Source organism: Danio rerio, chromosome 20, assembly GCF_052040795.2.
Source record: "Danio rerio strain M-AB ecotype USA chromosome 20, GRCz13ab, whole genome shotgun sequence".
NCBI classification, from domain to species: domain Eukaryota; kingdom Metazoa; phylum Chordata; class Actinopteri; order Cypriniformes; family Danionidae; genus Danio; species Danio rerio.
In genome coordinates, this window is record NC_141040.1 from 50,043,780 (window position 1) to 50,061,607 (window position 17,828).

General features: G+C 36.7%; 1 protein-coding gene and 1 long non-coding RNA gene across 9 annotated transcripts in view; one reads left to right on the plus strand and one right to left on the minus strand.

Annotated features, from left to right (window-relative positions):
* fermt1 (FERM domain containing kindlin 1) overlaps positions 1-17,828 on the minus strand; it is a 211,495-nt gene that overhangs the window by 58,329 nt on the left and 135,338 nt on the right. Inside the window, exon 1 of one of the 7 annotated variants that reach the window (XM_087298806.1) lies at positions 66-580. The exons of 5 other annotated variants lie outside the window; for them this stretch is intronic. The gene's annotated coding sequence lies outside the window, so the exon portion shown is untranslated. Of the gene's footprint in view, positions 1-65; positions 581-17,828 lie in introns of those variants that run through there. One more of the 7 variants, XM_087298805.1, reaches the window with a different exon arrangement.
* LOC147839463 (uncharacterized) overlaps positions 16,006-17,828 on the plus strand; it is a 33,696-nt gene continuing 31,873 nt past the window's right edge. The window contains exon 1 of one of the 2 annotated variants that reach the window (XR_015519180.1): positions 16,006-16,224. This is a non-coding gene — a long non-coding RNA (uncharacterized LOC147839463). The remainder of the gene's footprint in view (positions 16,225-17,828) is intronic. The other variant, XR_015519181.1, reaches the window with a different exon arrangement.

A 17,828-nucleotide genomic window follows, 5' to 3' on the forward strand; every position in this document is an offset into this window, starting at 1 on the left:
ACTTTTCTGACTTTTTCCAAAGTAGAGGTGTGAAAAACACTGGCGAAACGAGGGGGTTTCATGGCCCTTTAAGCAAACACCATGGGACGGTATGACGCCGTTTCTTTTCGCGCTTACCAGCTGACATCCTACCTTCATGTGGAGGGCTTTCCCACCATGACCAGTTTGTCCGGTTAGCTCGTCGATGACTGGGTTCGAGTCCAGGGAAGAGCGGTTCCAGAAATCAGGTAAGACAAAAACAGAATCCAGAAAATAAAATAAAATAAACAAGTAAATAACAGGGTGAGAATGTGGTAAAATCTGAAAACGTTGTAATCTGGAAACGTTTTTTCTGGAGGGCTTTTGTAAATCGTTGGTTGGGTTTTGGAAAGTGGGTGGGCAGGTCAATCTGTAAAATTGGTTGGGTTTAGGGAAGGAGGAGGGTGGGTAAGTCGATTGGCTGGTCGCCCAGTCGGCCATTCAGTCAGTCAGACAGATGGTCGGTTGACAGCGGCCTCTCGTGGGTTTACGCAAGAACAGCACGGGCGCAATTGGCACTTGCGAGAGAAATTTGAGATATGAAAAAAGTGCACACAGTGGCCTCTCATGGATTCGCGAAAACAAAAACTGCAAAAATAAGTACCTCACGGAACGTATTTTGCGGTCTCCAGAAACGTCCATGGGACTACGTTTTCAGAATGAGCCTGGGTTGCACACACTCATACATTATGGCCAATTTAATTCACCTATAGCGCATATGTTTGGACGGAGGGGGAAACCGGAGCACCCGGAGGAAACCCACGCCAACATGACGAGAACAAGCGAAATCCACACAGAAATGTCAACTGACCCAGCTGAGGCTCGAACCAGAAACCTTCTTGCTGTGAGGCGACATTGCTAACCACTGAGCTACCATGCTGTATTAGAATGATGAAATGTTGAAATAAAACATTTGTTAAAAAATTCAATGCATAAAAAATGTAAATAGTTAAAACTCATTAACATTTCATTAATTTAAAAACAATTCATCAAAATGTTTTGATTAATTTATTTTTATTTAACTATTAATTTCTGTGAAATGTTAGAATATTTATTAATTGTTGATTTTATTACATATATTTATGTGTATTAATTATTTAAAAAATAAGCACAAATACTTTGCTTGATTAATTAAAATATAATAATTTGAGACTGTTTAAATAATAATTTAAAACATTAAACCATTACAACTAAAAGTTTTTTTAAATCAAATGTTTCCATTAAAACGTATATATAATTTTTTATTAATCATTTTTATTTATTCATTTTCTTTTTGGCTTAGTTCATTTATTAATCTGGGGTCGTCACAGCGAAATGATCCGCCAACCTAACCAGCTTATGTTTTAGCAGCAGATGCCCTTCCCATCACTGGGGAACACCCATACACACTCATTCACACACATACACTAGGGACAATTTAGTTTACCCAATTCACCTGTACCACGTTTTTTGTTCTTGTGGGTGTAACCAGAGCATCCGGAGGAAACCCACACCAACACGAGGAGAATATGCAAACTCCACACAGAAATGCCAACTGACCCAGCTGAGGCTCAAACCAGCGACCTTCTTGCTGTGAGGCGATTGTGCTCCCCACTGCGCCACCGTGCTGCTTTGAATATTGCTTGAATATTTATTTAAATATGATTTATTACTGTTATCATTAAATCATTTAGATTAATTAAAATTCATATTGGATTTTTTTAAATACCTTAAAAATGATCATTTAGCCATTTCTGTTAAAATAGGCACTATCCTTATAAATCAACTGCATAGTTGCAACAGCTGCAATATTTGTCAAACTGTAGTGAGTTTATTGATCTGCTGTCACTCTATTTGGGCGGAGTAATACAGAAGGGTGAAAAGGCTGTACAAGTGCTGTTGTTGCAGAATATTACACTGCTATCAGCCAATCAGATTCGAGAGCCAGACCAAACTGTTGTACAAAAAATAAACATAAAATACAGCAAAGTTTGAGGAAAGGGCAGACTCCATCAAAAAAAAAAAATAAATAAATAAATAAAAAGATGGCAACACAAAGAGAAGTAGCAACAATTTTACAATGCTCAGCTTAATTGAGTACACCATTTTAAAAATTAATATTTTTATCTATTTCTCAGTTAATATGGGTTATATGTTTTGGTGCATTTAATCAAAACAGATTTATTAAACATAATTATTTATTAAAATAATATTTTAGTCAACAAACATCTATAGAAATTGAAAGATAATACAATTAAATTCATGAAAAATATTGCAAAAAAATGACAGACTACAACATTTCACAAAAAAGTGTATGTATATATATATATATATATATATTCTGTGTGGAGTTTGCATGTTCTCCCTGCGTTCGCGTGGGTTTCCTCTGGGTGCTCCGGTTTCCCCCACAGTCCAAAGACAAGCGGTACAGGTCAATTGGGTAGGCTAAATTGTCCATAGTGTATGAGTGTGTGTGTGAATGTTTCCCAGAGATAGGTTGTGGCTGGAAGGGCATCCGCTGCGTAAAAACTTGCTGGATAAGTTGCCGGTTCATTCCACTGTGGCGACCCCGGATTGGTAAGGGGACTAAGCCGACAAGAAAATGAATGAATGAATGAGAATATATATATATATATACACACACACATGCATACATACATACATACATACATACACACAGTATATAAATCTAATTACGTTTTTTAAATCTTGTTTTAATTTTTAATTAAAATTAATTTTGTTTTTGTTTGTTTATATTGCTTTTAAAACTATCTGTATTGAAGATAGTATTATCAATCCTGATTATTATCAATCATGCATATCATTTGCAAAAGCTACAAACAATAATTATGTTAGTTTTATTTTGAGGTAAATAAAACCTCTTTTTTAAAGTGCATATTGTCTGATGTTAAGTTTCTTACCGCTAGTCTTCTGACATTCATAAAACAACAGTAATATGTTTAAAGAGAGCTGCAATGCTTTGAGGCAAGAAGTGACAGGACAGGATTTATGCGTTGCAATTAATGTTCCAATGGTAAATTTGTATCCGGGCTACAAATAAAAGTAAACATTAGAACGTTTCGCACACTTTATCGAGTGTCAGTTGAATTTCTTCCAAGGCCTGTAAGTTCCTTCTAGTGCCCCCCCCCCCCCCCCCCCCCCCTTATAAACCCTTTCTATATTCTAATGCACAGCCATTTGCTTCAGTCCTGCAGGTTTACGGAAGGCAGATTTCTCACACATGGAGAAGGAATTCAGCCCATTGAAAGATCCACGTCCCACACTGTTTTGAGATTAAATACTCAGATATATATATATATATTCAAGTGTTCTCCACATGCTCCGGGCCGCCCTATAGCAAGACATTTTTCAGTGGGATGGCATGCCAAACTCATCTGCGGTCATCTTCAAAAGCAACCCTACGCCTCCAGCAACACCTCCTTCATGTTTACGCACCGCCTGAAACATGTTAAAAGCCTTCATTCCTCATCCGAGCGATGTAAGCTGTTCGTCAAAACACCCTGCCTTATATTCAGGGTTGGGGAGTAACTAATGAAGCTTAAATACACAAACATGAAAAACACATTTTTAGTAAATACTATAGTGTTGTTAAACCATACTAGAGTAAAGTCTGTTGTGGTTGTCCTATAGTTGCTATGGTAACACAACTATAGACACAACAACTATAGTAATAAGCAATGTTCCCAATACTGTAGCTTTCTACAATAGGGTATATTATACTACAATGCTACACCACAGTCTACTGTAGTACAAATAAAGTAACACTACAATGTTTATAATACTAGAAAATGCTGTAGAGGTTTAACACACTACTAGTTTAGTTCAAAACATTCTTTACTTGAAATTACTATAGTATTTTGGTCACACTTTACAATAAGGTTTATTAGTTAATGTTAAGTAATGCATTTTCTAATATAACCAAACAACGAACAGTACATTTACTACTGTATTTGTTCATGTTAGTTGCCGTTAATGAAAATGCAGTAGTTCATTGTTAGTTCATGTTAACTCATGGTGCATTAACTAATGTTAACAAGCATGGATTTAAATGTTAATAATGGATTAGTAAATGATCATTTATGATTAATAAATGCTGTACATGTGTTGTTCAAGATTAGTTCATGTTGTTAAATGCATTAACTAATGAACGTTATTGTAAAGTGTTACCAGTATTTTTATGAGAATTCTAAGCATCTAGATTAAGTCAAAGATTTTAACTAACCTACCAAAATACGATACAAATTACTTTTTTCAAATGTATTTTGTAATTTGTAGTGAAATATGATATAATTGAATTATTAACAAAATATAATACACTATTAGTTTAGTTTAAAACACTATTTACTATAATTTACTATAGTATTTTTCCTATGGGCATTCCAAATTCCAAGTATTTATATTAAGTAACTAAACTTGAGTATAGTCTAACGAAATCCAAAAAAAATTTTTTTTTCACAAATGTATTTTGTAATCTGTAGAGAAATATGAAATAATTAAATTTTTAACAAGGTATTTACACTTCTAGTTTAGTTCAAAACACTATTTACTATAGTATTTTTATATTGGAATTCCAAGTATCTAGATTAAGTTAACGAATTTAACTAACCTACCAAAAAACGATACAAATGACTTTTTTACAGATGTATTTTCTAATCTGTAGTAAAATATGAAATAATTGAATTATTAACAAGTTGTAATACACTACTAATTTAGCTCAAAACACTATTTACTATAGTATTTTTACATGAGAATTCCAAGTATTTAGATTAAGTTAGTGAATTTAACTAATCTACCAAAATACCATACAAATGACTTTTTTCACAAATGTTTTTCAAAATCTGTAGTGAAATATGAAATAATTGAATTATTGACAAGGTATAACACACTAGTGGTTAAGTTCAAAACACTTTTTACTATAAATTACTAAAGTATTTATCCTATGGGCATTCCAAATTCCAAGTATTTAAATCAAGTTGCTAAACTTTACAAATTTTCCCTGAAATGGGTTGCAGCTGGAAGGGCATAAGCTGCATAAAAAAATATGGATATATGGATAAGTTGCCGGTTCTTTCCGCTGTGGTGACCCCGGATTAATAAGAAAATGATTGAATGAACTTCACCAATTTAACAAAATATCATGCAAATGACTTTTTCACAAATGTATTTTGTAATCTGTAGTGAAATATAAAACAGTTGAATTATTAACAAGATATAACACCCTATTGGTTTAGTTCAATACACTGTTTACTATAAATTACTATAGTATTTTTCATATGTGTATTCCAAGTATTTATATTAAGTTACAAAACTTGAATAATCTAACAAAATATGATACAAATTACTTTTCCACAAATGTATTTTGTAATCTGTAGTGAAAGAGACAATTAAATTGTTAACAGGTTAAAGCACACTACTAGTTTAGTTCAAAACACTATTTACTTTATATTACTATAGTATTTTTCATATTCAAGTATTTATATTAAGTTACTAAACTTAACTACCCCAAAAAAACATAAAAGAAATGAGTTTTGAGTAATCTAAGGAAATACAAAACAAACTACTATCACAAATGTATTTCACAATCTGCAGAGAAAAATAAAACAATTGAAATATTAACAAGGTATAATAAACTACTAGTTTAGTTCAAGACACAATTTACTATAAATTACTATAGTATTTTTTCATATAAAGTATTTAGATTAAGTTACTAAACTTCAGTAATCTACTGAAATACAATACGAATTACTTTTTCACAAATGTATTTTGTAATCTGTAGAGAAAAATAAAGCAATTGAATTATTTACAGGGTATAACACACTACTAGTTTAGTTCAAAACACTGTTTACTATTGTACTTTTTTATATGGGTATTATATAGTCACTAAACTTGAGTAATCTAAGGAAATACAAAATACAAATTGCATTTGCACAAATGTATTTCATATTCTATTTCAAATAATTATTCATAATAATTATTTGAATAATGAATCATTAACTGAGTCTTTAACCATAGAATTGCACTGGTAGGATCATTTGAATCAGTGAATCTTTAACTTTAGATTTGCTCTGACTGAATCATTTCATTTGTAAGTCGCTTTGGATAAAAGCATCTGCTAAATGACTAAATGTAAATGTAATCTGTAGTGAAATATGATATAATTGAATTATTGACAAGGTATAACACACTAGTAGTTTAGTTCAAAACACTATTTATAGTATTTTTCATATGGGTATTCCAGAGTATTTAGATTAAGTTACTAAACTTCTACTGAAATACAATACAAATGACTTTTTCACAAACGTATTTTGTAATCTGTAGTGAAATATGAAACAATTGAGTTTTATATACACACTACTAGTTTAATCCAATGAAAATGAAATGATACAAATTATTTTTAAAACAACTGTATTTCATAACCTGTAGTGAAATAATAAATAATTGAATTATTAACTACTATAGGTACTATAGTTCAAAACACTGAACTAAACTGAAATAAATTCAGTTTAATTTATTTTAAATTACTAAACTGAAATACGATACAAATTACTTTTTCACAAATGTATTTTGTAATCTGTAGCAAAATAATTGAGTTTTAACAAGGTATAACACACTACTAGTTTAATCCAAACACTGTTTACCATAAATTACTATAGTATTTTTCATGTGTGTATTCAAAGTATTTATATTACTGTAAGTTACTAAATTTGACTAATATAATAAAATATGACACAAATTACAAATATGTTTTGTAATCTGTAGTGAAATATGAAAGAATTCAATTATTAACATAACACAGTACTAGTTTAATTCAAAACACTGTTTAATATAGTATTTTTTCATATGGGTATTCCAGAGTAATAATAAGTTACTAAACTTGAGTAATCAAATGAAATGATACAAATTATTTTTAAAACAACTGTATTTCATAACCTGTGGTGAAATAATAAATAATTGAATTATTAACAAGGTACTATAGTTCAAAACACTGTTTACTATAGTATTTTTTCATGCATATATTTCAGAGTATTTATATTAGGTTATTAAACTTGACAAAATACGACACAAATGACTTTTCCACAAATCTATTTCAAAATATGTAGTGAAATATGAAATAATTGAATTACTGATAAGGTATAACACACTACTAGTTTAGTTCAAAACACAGTTTACTATAAATTACTAAAGTATTTTTTCATATGGGAATTTAAAAGTATTTAAATTAAGTTACTAAACTGAAATACGATACAAATTACTTTATCACAAATGTATTTTGTATTAACACATTTCAAAAGTAACCTTCCCAACCCTGCTTATATTTGGCAGTCAAAGGTCAAGAGGATCCATCAGCGGCAACATGAGGATTATCCCGTTGACATTCCAATTCGGGGAGTCTTTTTCTCTCTAACTCATGGGAGAAAAGGTCCTGCTCCGCGCTGGCAAGCCAGGCATCAAGGAGCAATTACTGTCGCATTAGGGATCATCATGACATGCTGCTCAAATACACAGAGAAGCTACTGTTTTCATCTGTTCCTTGAGCGCGCGTCCATCAGGTAGACACATTTAGCCTGCTCTAAGCCCGCCTGGAGAACTTTTGAAGTCAACGTAACGCTCAGGTGTCCTCTAGATGAACCTATCACAAGCGATTTAGCACCTCTTGGCGCGATTTCACTTCATTATTCACGTATAGCCTTCCACTGTCCTTTTAGGAAGAAGTATGGCTACGGTATGTTGGGCTGATGGGATGTTATCTTTGGCTGGAGGAAGGGAAATGATTTTTGTCTTCCTCCTCCTCATATGTTGAAATGTTCACTACAAAGCGCTTGCTAATGATTGCTTCTCGATTACGGTGATTTATTGTGTGACACTGTGTAGTGTCGGGAACGTTTATAGAGACACAAATCAATTGTTAGCAATGCTGGATTTATTAGTTCAGATGTGAGGATGTAAATGCTGCAAATCCGTTCAATTACAATTAAATTACAATAAAACATAAAATGATCATTAGAATCAATGAATATGTGAGTCATTAGCCATAGACTTGCTCCGACCTGATCATTTGAATAAGTGAATCTTTAACTTTAGATTTGCTTTGACTGAATCAATTGAATTAATGAATCATTAACTGTGAGTCATTAATCATAGATTTGCTCTGCCCTGATCATTTGAATCAGTGAATCTTTAACTTTAGATTTGCTCTGACTGAATCATTTCACAGGATACTCGCTCTAACAGAATTATTTGAAAAATGAATCATTAACTGTGAGTCTTTAACCATAGAATTGCTGTGGCAGGATCATTTGAATCAGTGAATCTTTAACTTTAGATTTGCTCTGACTGAATCATTTCACTCGATACTCGCTCTAACAGAATTATTTGAATAATGAATCATTAACTGAGTCTTTAACCATAGAATTGCACTGGTAGGATAATTTGAATCAGTGAATCTTTAACTTTAGATTTGCTCTGTCTGAAACATTTCACTGGATACTCGCTCTAACAGAATTATTTGAATAATGAATCATTAACTGAGTTTTTAACCATAGAATTGCACTGGTAGGATCATTTGAATCAGTGAATCTTTAACTTTAGATTTGCTCTGTCTGAAACATTTCACAGGATACTCGCTCTAACAGAATTATTTGAATAATGAATCATTAACTGTGAGTCTTTAACCATAGAATTGCTGTGGCAGGATCATTTGAATCAGTGAATCTTTAACTTTAGATTTGCTCTGACTGAATCATTTCACTCGATACTCGCTCTAACAGAATTATTTGAATAATGAATCATTAACTGAGTCTTTAACCATAGAATTGCACTGGTAGGATCATTTGAATCAGTGAATCTTTAACTGTAGAATTGCTCTGACTGAATCATTTGACTTAGTAAATTGTTAACTGGATGCTCACTCTGGCAGAATCATTTGAATTAATGAATCATTAACTGTGAGTCGTTGACCATAGACTTGCTCTGACCTGATCACTTGAATCAGTGAATCTTTAACTTTAGATTAGCTCTGACCGATTCATATGATTTAGTAAAATGTTAACTGGACACGTAATTTGGCAGATTCACTTGAATCAATGAATCATTATCTGTGAGTCATTAACCATAGACTCGCTCTGACCGGATCATTTGAATCAGTAAATTGTTAAGTGGAGATTCTCTAGCTGCGTCCCAAATGGCACACTATACAATATGCACTCATGCACTATGTACTTATGCACTTACACACTCAACAGGGTAGTATATGTATGTAGTGGCGTCCCAAATGGAACACTAATGTTTTTTTTACTAAGCGGAAATTCAAACCGTTTCCCTGATGACGTTTGACGGTTGCCAAATCATTGAAGTAAACGGCCGAATTATCAAATAATACCTGCCGCGAGTGTTGCCGCAATCACTATCGGGAGGCGCTATAATCACTCTCGTAAAAGAATTTTGCTTTCACCATCCAAATTAAATAAAGTTATTCAACATGTGCGTCCGATAGCTCCGCCCCTTCCGCTACGTAAGCAAACCTGCGGTCGTTGAGTGCGTGAAGTGTCCATCATTACACACTTCATTTTACCAGCTGAATGAGTGCATCATCCGGGTAATTAAAGTGCACTTATGATTTTTAGAGTTTTCAGTGTGAACACACTACTTACACTATTCATACTACAAAATGGCGTAGAATAGTGCATAAGTATGCGATTTGGGACGCAGCTTCTGACTTTATAATTTGAATCGGTGAGTTGTTAAGTGCGAGTAGATTTGAGTGGATTACAGAATCATTCATTCATTCTCTTTTCAGCTTAGTGCCTTTATTAATCTGGGGTCGCCACAGCGGAATGAACCGCTAACCTTTCCGGCATATGTTTTACGCAGCGGATGCCCTTCCAGCTGCAACCCATCTCTGGGAAACATCCATACAAACTCATACACTACGGACAATTTAGCCTACCCAATTCCCTGTACCGCATGTCTTTGGACTGTGGGGGAAACCGGAGCACCCAGAGGAAACCCACGCGAACGCGGGGAGAACATGCAAACTCCACACAGAAACGCCAACTGACCTAGCCAAGCCTCTAACCAGCGACCTTCCAGCCACAAGCTGCTGTGCCACTGCATCGCCAAGAATCATTCAGTGCCGTCCAATTTACCTGATTAATTAAAAAAAAAAAAACAGCTAGTTTACAAAATAAATAGCAATACCACGTCTTTGAGCAGTTGTTAATTTCTCCAGTTCAAAATAACATGCTTTATGAAGAGGAGCAGTTTTTCAAAATAATGATACTATAAGCTTATAGATACTTAAACTGTGCTTTAGTCCTAAAACAATAAAAATAAATAAAAATAAAATAAAATAAAATAAAAAGTTACTGTTCACATGAAGCAGATCATCAGAAATGCATGCAGCATGCAAATATACAGAGGTGAAAATAAGCATTAAATACGTCACCATTTTTCTCAGAAAACCTATTTCTAAAGGTGTTGATGACCTGAAATTTCCCCCAAATGTTAGTAACAGCCAAAGAAATCCATATATGCAAACAAAACAAATTAGTTTACAAATAAAGTTCTGTGGAAAAAGTATTGAACACATGAAGAAAAGAAGGTGTAAAAAGGCAGTGAAAGCCCAGACAGCAGCTGAAATCTCTCAGTTCTTCAGCAATCCTCTGCCCTTCCTCAGTGTAAATGAATATTAGCCACTTCAGTCCAACATCTACAGTACCAGATGATGATGATAAAAGCAGAGGTGACATTTCAGCAAGACAATGAACCAAGACACAGCCAAGGAAACTGTCAAATGCTTTCAGAGAAAGAAAATCAAGCTGTAGAATGGACCAGCCAATCACCTGACTCGAATTCGATAACAAATACAAAATAAAAGCCACGCGAACACCGGGAGGACATGCAAACTTCACACAGACATGCCAACTAACCCAGCTGGGACTCAAAGCAGCCACCTTCCTGCTGTGAGGCAACAGTGTTAACCACTTAGCCACCGCGCCACCCATGGACTTATCAGCTTTTCCTATTTTCTTGAAGTAAATGAGCATTGGAATTCTTGACATTCCTGTCAGAGCCGGCTCTGGTAATGGATCTCCGGGTGGCAGGTCTGCATTGTAGCAAAACTCACCAGAGATGTTCTGGGGTCGCTCTCGGCTTACAGGAACCTCCCTGAAAATGGCCTCGGGTGCAGGGATTACCGCTCTTCTGTGCTCCGAACAAAACCCAGGCCGAGTTTCCCCTCTCAGCCCACATCCCACAATGGGAGTTTACATCATAACCACAAGAAAGAAGCGACGGCTCACCAAATAATGCGTGTTTATCTGACCCTGGACCTCGCGGGATTGTGCACAAAGTGACTTCTTAGACTTGTGGATGCAACGAGAGAGGATGATCGTCCTCAGGCGTCAGATCCATTTACCCAGTGAAGAAACCTGCATCACCAACCACTAAAGTTAGCCTTAAACACATCGATTTTATCTTCTGCAACTTTTGGCTTGGGTATTGTTACACTGAAACCAGAGCCTGCTGGAATATTCAAGTAATGCACTGTAAAACATATCCATAAGTGAACAGTTTTTCATATTTTTTTCATTCATGTTTCTTTTCATGCGCTTGAATTGCATTATAGGGCCTTGATCTTTCCGCTGAAAACTTTTGATGTTGACAAGTTAGAAAAAGTGACGTTTATTGAGATTTTTAATAGTTTAAAATAGGCTGGGCTAGAGCTGCACAATTAATCGTTAAAAGATCGCGATCTCGATTCGACCCCCTTGACTAGGGGTGTCAAACTCAGTTCCTGGAGGGCCGAAGCCCTGCACAGTTTAGTTCCAACCCTGCTCCAACACACTTACCTGTAGGTTTCAAACAAGCCTGAAGGACTCAATTAGTTTGATCAGGTGTGTTTAATTAGGGTTGGAACTAAACTGTGCAGAGCTGCGGCCCTTTTGGAACTGAGTTTGACACCTGTGCCCTAGACGATCTTAATCCAGCATTTCTACGATTCTGCCAATCATATTTTCAAGTTTAGGAGAGAAGAAAAGGCGGCTGCACGAGTCTTTTCATTGTTTCACATACATTGCTCAGTGACATTGACGCCTCCAAATGATGTTGAATGAGTCGCATACTGTATTTACAAGGTATAATTCAACTAAAAATTAAATTTTTGTCTTAATATAATTATGTTTTCGCGATCGGGAAATCACACGTGACGTGAGCTGCTGACCGTGAGCTGTTATCACAGAGAGGGCGCGCGCGTGCGTGCGCTCTACTTAATGATAGACGTGCGCGCGTCTACTTTAGTGAACAGAACCTGCATATGTTGCGAGTAACAGGTAATACAGTGGTAAATAATATTCAGTTTGTGACACGGAGTGATCGTTTGGGAGCCGCGCGCCAAGTATGAACAAGCTCTTAGCAGTCAGAATGAAAAAGAAAGTGTGCACTTCATTTAAATGATCGTATCGCATTTTAGAGCTATGATTAAGACAAACATTTGATATGTTTTTTCTTTCATAGCGAACCCACAGTTGTGCATGAAAATAAATGTTTACAATGTCAGTATAACTACTCTAGCCTATATATTGTTGAATATAATCTGATAATGGCAAATGTCTGATTTTACCAGTGAATAAAATTGTCTAATATGACAGATTTTAAGCATATATCTCAAACATAATGATTCAACATCAGAATTAATAAGTAGAATAGAATTATTTATAGAAACCAGTAGAGCTACACATAATAGTATTATCGATGTTGTGCCATATGATTGTTTTCACCATACCTTTATTTTACATCTACAGAATCGTTAGAAAATCATGATCTTTATTTTGAGCAAAAAAAAAAAAAACAAAAAAAAAAAATCGCTATTCTCATATTAGCCAGAATTGTGCAGCTCTAGGCTGGGCTGGGTATATTTCCATCTTATAGCATGATAACGATATTTATCAAGATGTATCTACCTGACAACAGTCTTGTCGCCCATCTAAGTTTTAGGAACAATAACGAATAACTTGACTTCTAGTTGAATATTTGGTATCAAAAGTGGCTTACATAAAAGGCAAAGGCCTCTAGATTACGCTTATTTTATCACAATAAAATATGATCATGCCTTGATTTTTAATCATTTAATTAGGACAGTAAGGTCTGACAGTACAGAGTATAGAATATAAAGTCATGGTGCAGTGGAAAAATAATGAATTTTGTGTTTGACACCCATGAGCTTGGAGAACTGCATCCATCTCAAATCAATTATTAATAAAGTCATCTTGAATGGCAAAGAAAGCGTTCTTGCAGGACTCCCAGAGTTTATCAAGATTCCTTGGGTTCATCTTCATTGCCTCCTCCATCTTACTCCAGACATGCTCAATAATGTTCATGTCTGGTGACTGGGCTGGCCAATCCTGGAGCACCTTGACCTTCTTTGCTTTCAGGAACTTTGATGTGGAGGCTGACGTATGAGAAGGAGCGCTATCCTGCTAAAGAATTTGCCCTCTCCTGTGGTTTGTAATTTAATGGGCAGCACAAATGTCTTGATACCTCAGGCTATTGATGTTGCCTTCCACTCTGCAGATCTCACACGCCCCCATACTGAATGTAACCCTAAACCATGATTTTTTCCTTCACCAAACTTGACTGATTTCTGTGAAAATCTTGGGTCCATGCAGGTTCCAGTAGTAGGTTCTGCAGTATTTGTGATGATTGTGATTATTATTATGTATATTGTTTTTACAGTGATGTATTTTATCCTATACAGTGCTCACTGTTTAGTCATGTAGTCAGGATGGTGTTGAAAATTACGGTACAAAAACCTGGTTATTTTACAGACTTAGTCCTTATATATTATTTCTTATTCAACATATTGCTTCAAACAACTAAAATATCAATAAAAGTCACTTTGTGAAGCTGCACAGAACAGAGATCAAGTTGTAATAATGCAATTCATAACCATAAATGAACAAAGAAAAATCTGTAAATCACAAAATATGCACAAAATATGGGGCGGCTAATTTAAAAACCACCCAGATACACAAAATCCAGACAGCCTATAACAAGCTGTCGGTATAAACACACACACACATAGCCACACAGCACCAAGCAAGTATCACACAGACAGCGTCACGCTCTCTCTCATTCACACACACACATACAGCACCAAGCTCTCTCTCTCTCTCTCTCTCTCTCTCTCTCTCTCTCTCTCTCTCTCTCTCTGTCATTCACACACTTAAGGCTGATTTATACTTCTGCGTCAAACGCCGGCGTATGCTACGCCGACACACAGAGGAACATTAACACCTCACTGCCAACTAGCGTTTTGGAAGTGTTAATGCAGACCAACAAAGACAGCGTGCAGAAGTATAAATGCAAAGCTGCGCGTGTTGCCTGCGCCGTGAGTTACGCCGGTCACTTGACGCAGAAGTATAAACCAGGCTTTACACACACATAGACAGCAACAAACAAGCTAAGCATAGCATCACGCTTGCTCATTCACACACACATACGCGTGCTCGCTCAATCGGGAGTCGGGAGCGATATTGTTAGACCGCCCCCTCCTGTTCAAATTACACCAATTACCGACCACTCCCGTTCTTTATTCGGGAATTTATTCCCGCACCGCAAGAAATCTGGTCGGGTTCTGCGGCTCCCGTGGCACAGCCGCAGGAATGCAGACCTCTAGTCCAATGTTAAGTCAATGAGACTTTTACAAATTTTCTAGGTCATTTTTTAGGTTGCTGATTCAAGCCTCGGCTGGGTCAGTTGGCATTTCTGTGTAGAGTTTGCATTTTCTCCCTGCATTCGCGTGGGATTCCTCCACAGTCCAAAAACATATGGTACAGGTGAATTGGGTAGGCTAAATGGTCCGTAGTGTACATGTGTGAATGAGTGTGTGTGGATGTTTCCCGGAGATGGGTTGCAGCTGGATGGGCATCCAGTGCGTAAAAAACGTGCTGGATAACTTGGCGGTTCATTCCGCTGTGGCGACCCTGGATTAAAAAAGGGACTAAGCCGAAAAAGAAAGAAAGAAGATCAGTCGGAAAAGATATAGCAGCCCGGGTCATAATAGTTTGGATGTTTGGTGTTAGTTTGGTGGTTGTAGCATGAACGGTCTAGGAGGAGATGCATATAGAAATCAGTCTCAGAAGAAGAAGAATATTAAGTTAATGTAGTTTAACAGTATGTTGGCTTTCAAGCCACCATAATAACCTTTTACGCAACGTAATTTTCCTACAGTGATGTCTTTTAACCTATAGAGCGCTCGCCGTTTAGTCAGTGGTCAGTGATTTTTTTTTTTACCACAGAGGGGCCTTGAAACCATTTCCGCAAACACATGGCATGAAGGCCGTCTATGGTAACAATTAAGCCTTTAAAGATGCAGCCTGGACACCCTGAAAAGACAAATTAAAAAGCCCATCCTTCCTATACGCCGAGCAGCCCACAATGTCTGGATCCCCATGGCAGCTTTCATCCCGATCGCTCATCTAGCAGAAATTGATTAAAGGCCCTCTAGATTACTTCCTTTTCGCAGAGCCATTATTTCCCAATAACAGGAGTCCAGACTGAAGACTGTTTAAGCGTTGTGTCTCGTTCTTATTTGTGTTTTTTGTTAGAGGTAAATGAAGCGGCCTCGCTGGTTTTCCCTCGCTCGTCATCAGGCTCTAATACCGGGGTAACATTAGACGCTTAAACGTCTCCGAGCACCAGACCTGTCACAGCTCTGAGTGAAACCAGTCACCCTCCAGAGCGCTGCACAAAGGGCTCGGGTCACAAAAGGTTCTCTCAGAGAGTCTACTGTTGTATTTAAATGCTTTTGAAGTCGCAAACAACAGAGTTCATGGGGATAATGGTGGTCCCTCATGACTTTGACCTCTCAGGGACGAGATTCCCGCATGACTGTAAGGCTCCTTTTTCTTCCTGCCGCTCCTCTCATCACCTAAGAGTCATGCTATCCCTTCCGGGGGTCATCAGCGGGGTTAGCAGGGTTAAAGGATCAATGTGATTTCTGCTACACACAACAATGGAAGCAGACTTGAAGTTTGGGGATTAAAAACGTGGAAGGGAAACAGACTAACTAGACTATTAGCACTCAAGTGATGACTAGTTGGATGACTAAGAAGAGGATTATGATGGAGAAGGAAGATCTGTTTTTTTAAAAAAGCCATCTTTGGATATGGAACATGTCATGCTTTCTGCTTAAAGGGAAATTCACCTGTAAGTATTGATTGATTCATTCATTTTCTTTTCTTTATTCATCAGGAGTCGCCACAGCGGAATGAACCGCCAACTATTCCAGCATGTGGTACACAGCAGATGCCTTTCCAGCTGCAACCCAACACTGGGAAACACCCATACCAGCTTTTTCTCACACACACACACACACACACACACACACACACACACACACACACACACACACTCAGACAATTAGCTTATTCAATTCACCTGTACCGCATGTCCGGAGCCGCAAACCGGAGCACTGGGAGGAAACTCACGCCAACACAGGTAGAACATTCAAACTCCCCACAGAAATGCCTAGCCGGGACGCAAACCAGCGACCTTCTTCGCGATCATACGATTGTTTGCATGGGTTTCCTCCAGGTGCTCCAGTTTCCCCCACAGTTCGAAAACATGCACTATAGGTGAACTGGGTAAACAAAATTGGCCGTAGTGAATGAGTGTGTGTGTGTGAGTGTGAATGAGTTTGTATGGGAGTTTCCCAGTACTGGGTTGTGGCTGGAAGGGCATCTGCTGTGTAAAACATGACTCCTTATCTATAAGGGACTAAAGGCTAATTCATATTTCTGTGTCAAGCGCAAGCGTACGAGGTCGCATAGCCCTCACTGTGGCTGACGCCAATGCTGATGTGCACTTCTCAAAAAATGTAGCTCTACACTCTCAGAAATAAAGGCACGCGAGCTGTCACTGGGGTGGTACCTTTTCAAAAGGTACAAATTTGTCCATATTAATACCCCAAGGGTACATATAGGTACCTAAATAGTACAAAAGTGTTCCTCTTTAATTTTTAGGTACTAATATATACTTTTGAGGTACCAATGCGGACCCTTTAAGTACAAATGTGTACCTTTTGAAAAGATACCACCCCAGTGACAGCTCGCGTACCTTTATTTTTGAGTGCATGTCTCAATGACGAGTAGCGCAAGATCTGTGATTGGTAATCTTAATAGCTGTGACCAGTGTGGGCCGAAGTGAGAGCCGCAAAAACTCATTGGATCGAGTATTTACAAGTGTCAAGTCTCATGAAGTAGCTACAGATGGAATCTGTGGTTTGTGTTTACCTTATGATTAAAGCTGTTGCATGTCCGCCAGTTCCCGCCTCTGAATAAGCGAGTTTTAGCTACTTGTACATTAAGGTAACGTTCCGAAAAAACAAAACACCCGTGAAGAAACACGACACAGAGGCATTGTGGAAGAGTTACTGCAGAGCAACCCACAACTATGCTCAAGGCAGGCAGCGTGGGTCACGCAGAAGTATAAATCAGCTTTAAGCCGAAGGAAAATGAATGAATAAATGAATGAATGAATAAATGGCAAATAATTTTGACTTCAACTGTATATTTTGGACAATATTTAAAAATCTGAGGGTTCATGAAAAAATACAGTGAAAATCATCTTGTGTAAATGTAGAGCTCAGCAATGAACATTACTAAATTTAAAGGGCACCTAGCTTACCACTTTTTCAGATTTAATATGAGTTTTTTGCGTCTCCAGAATGTGTCTATAAAGTTTAGCTTAAAACACCCATCATATTTTTATTAGAGCTTTTATAAGTTTCTATTTTATGCATTTTTGTATCA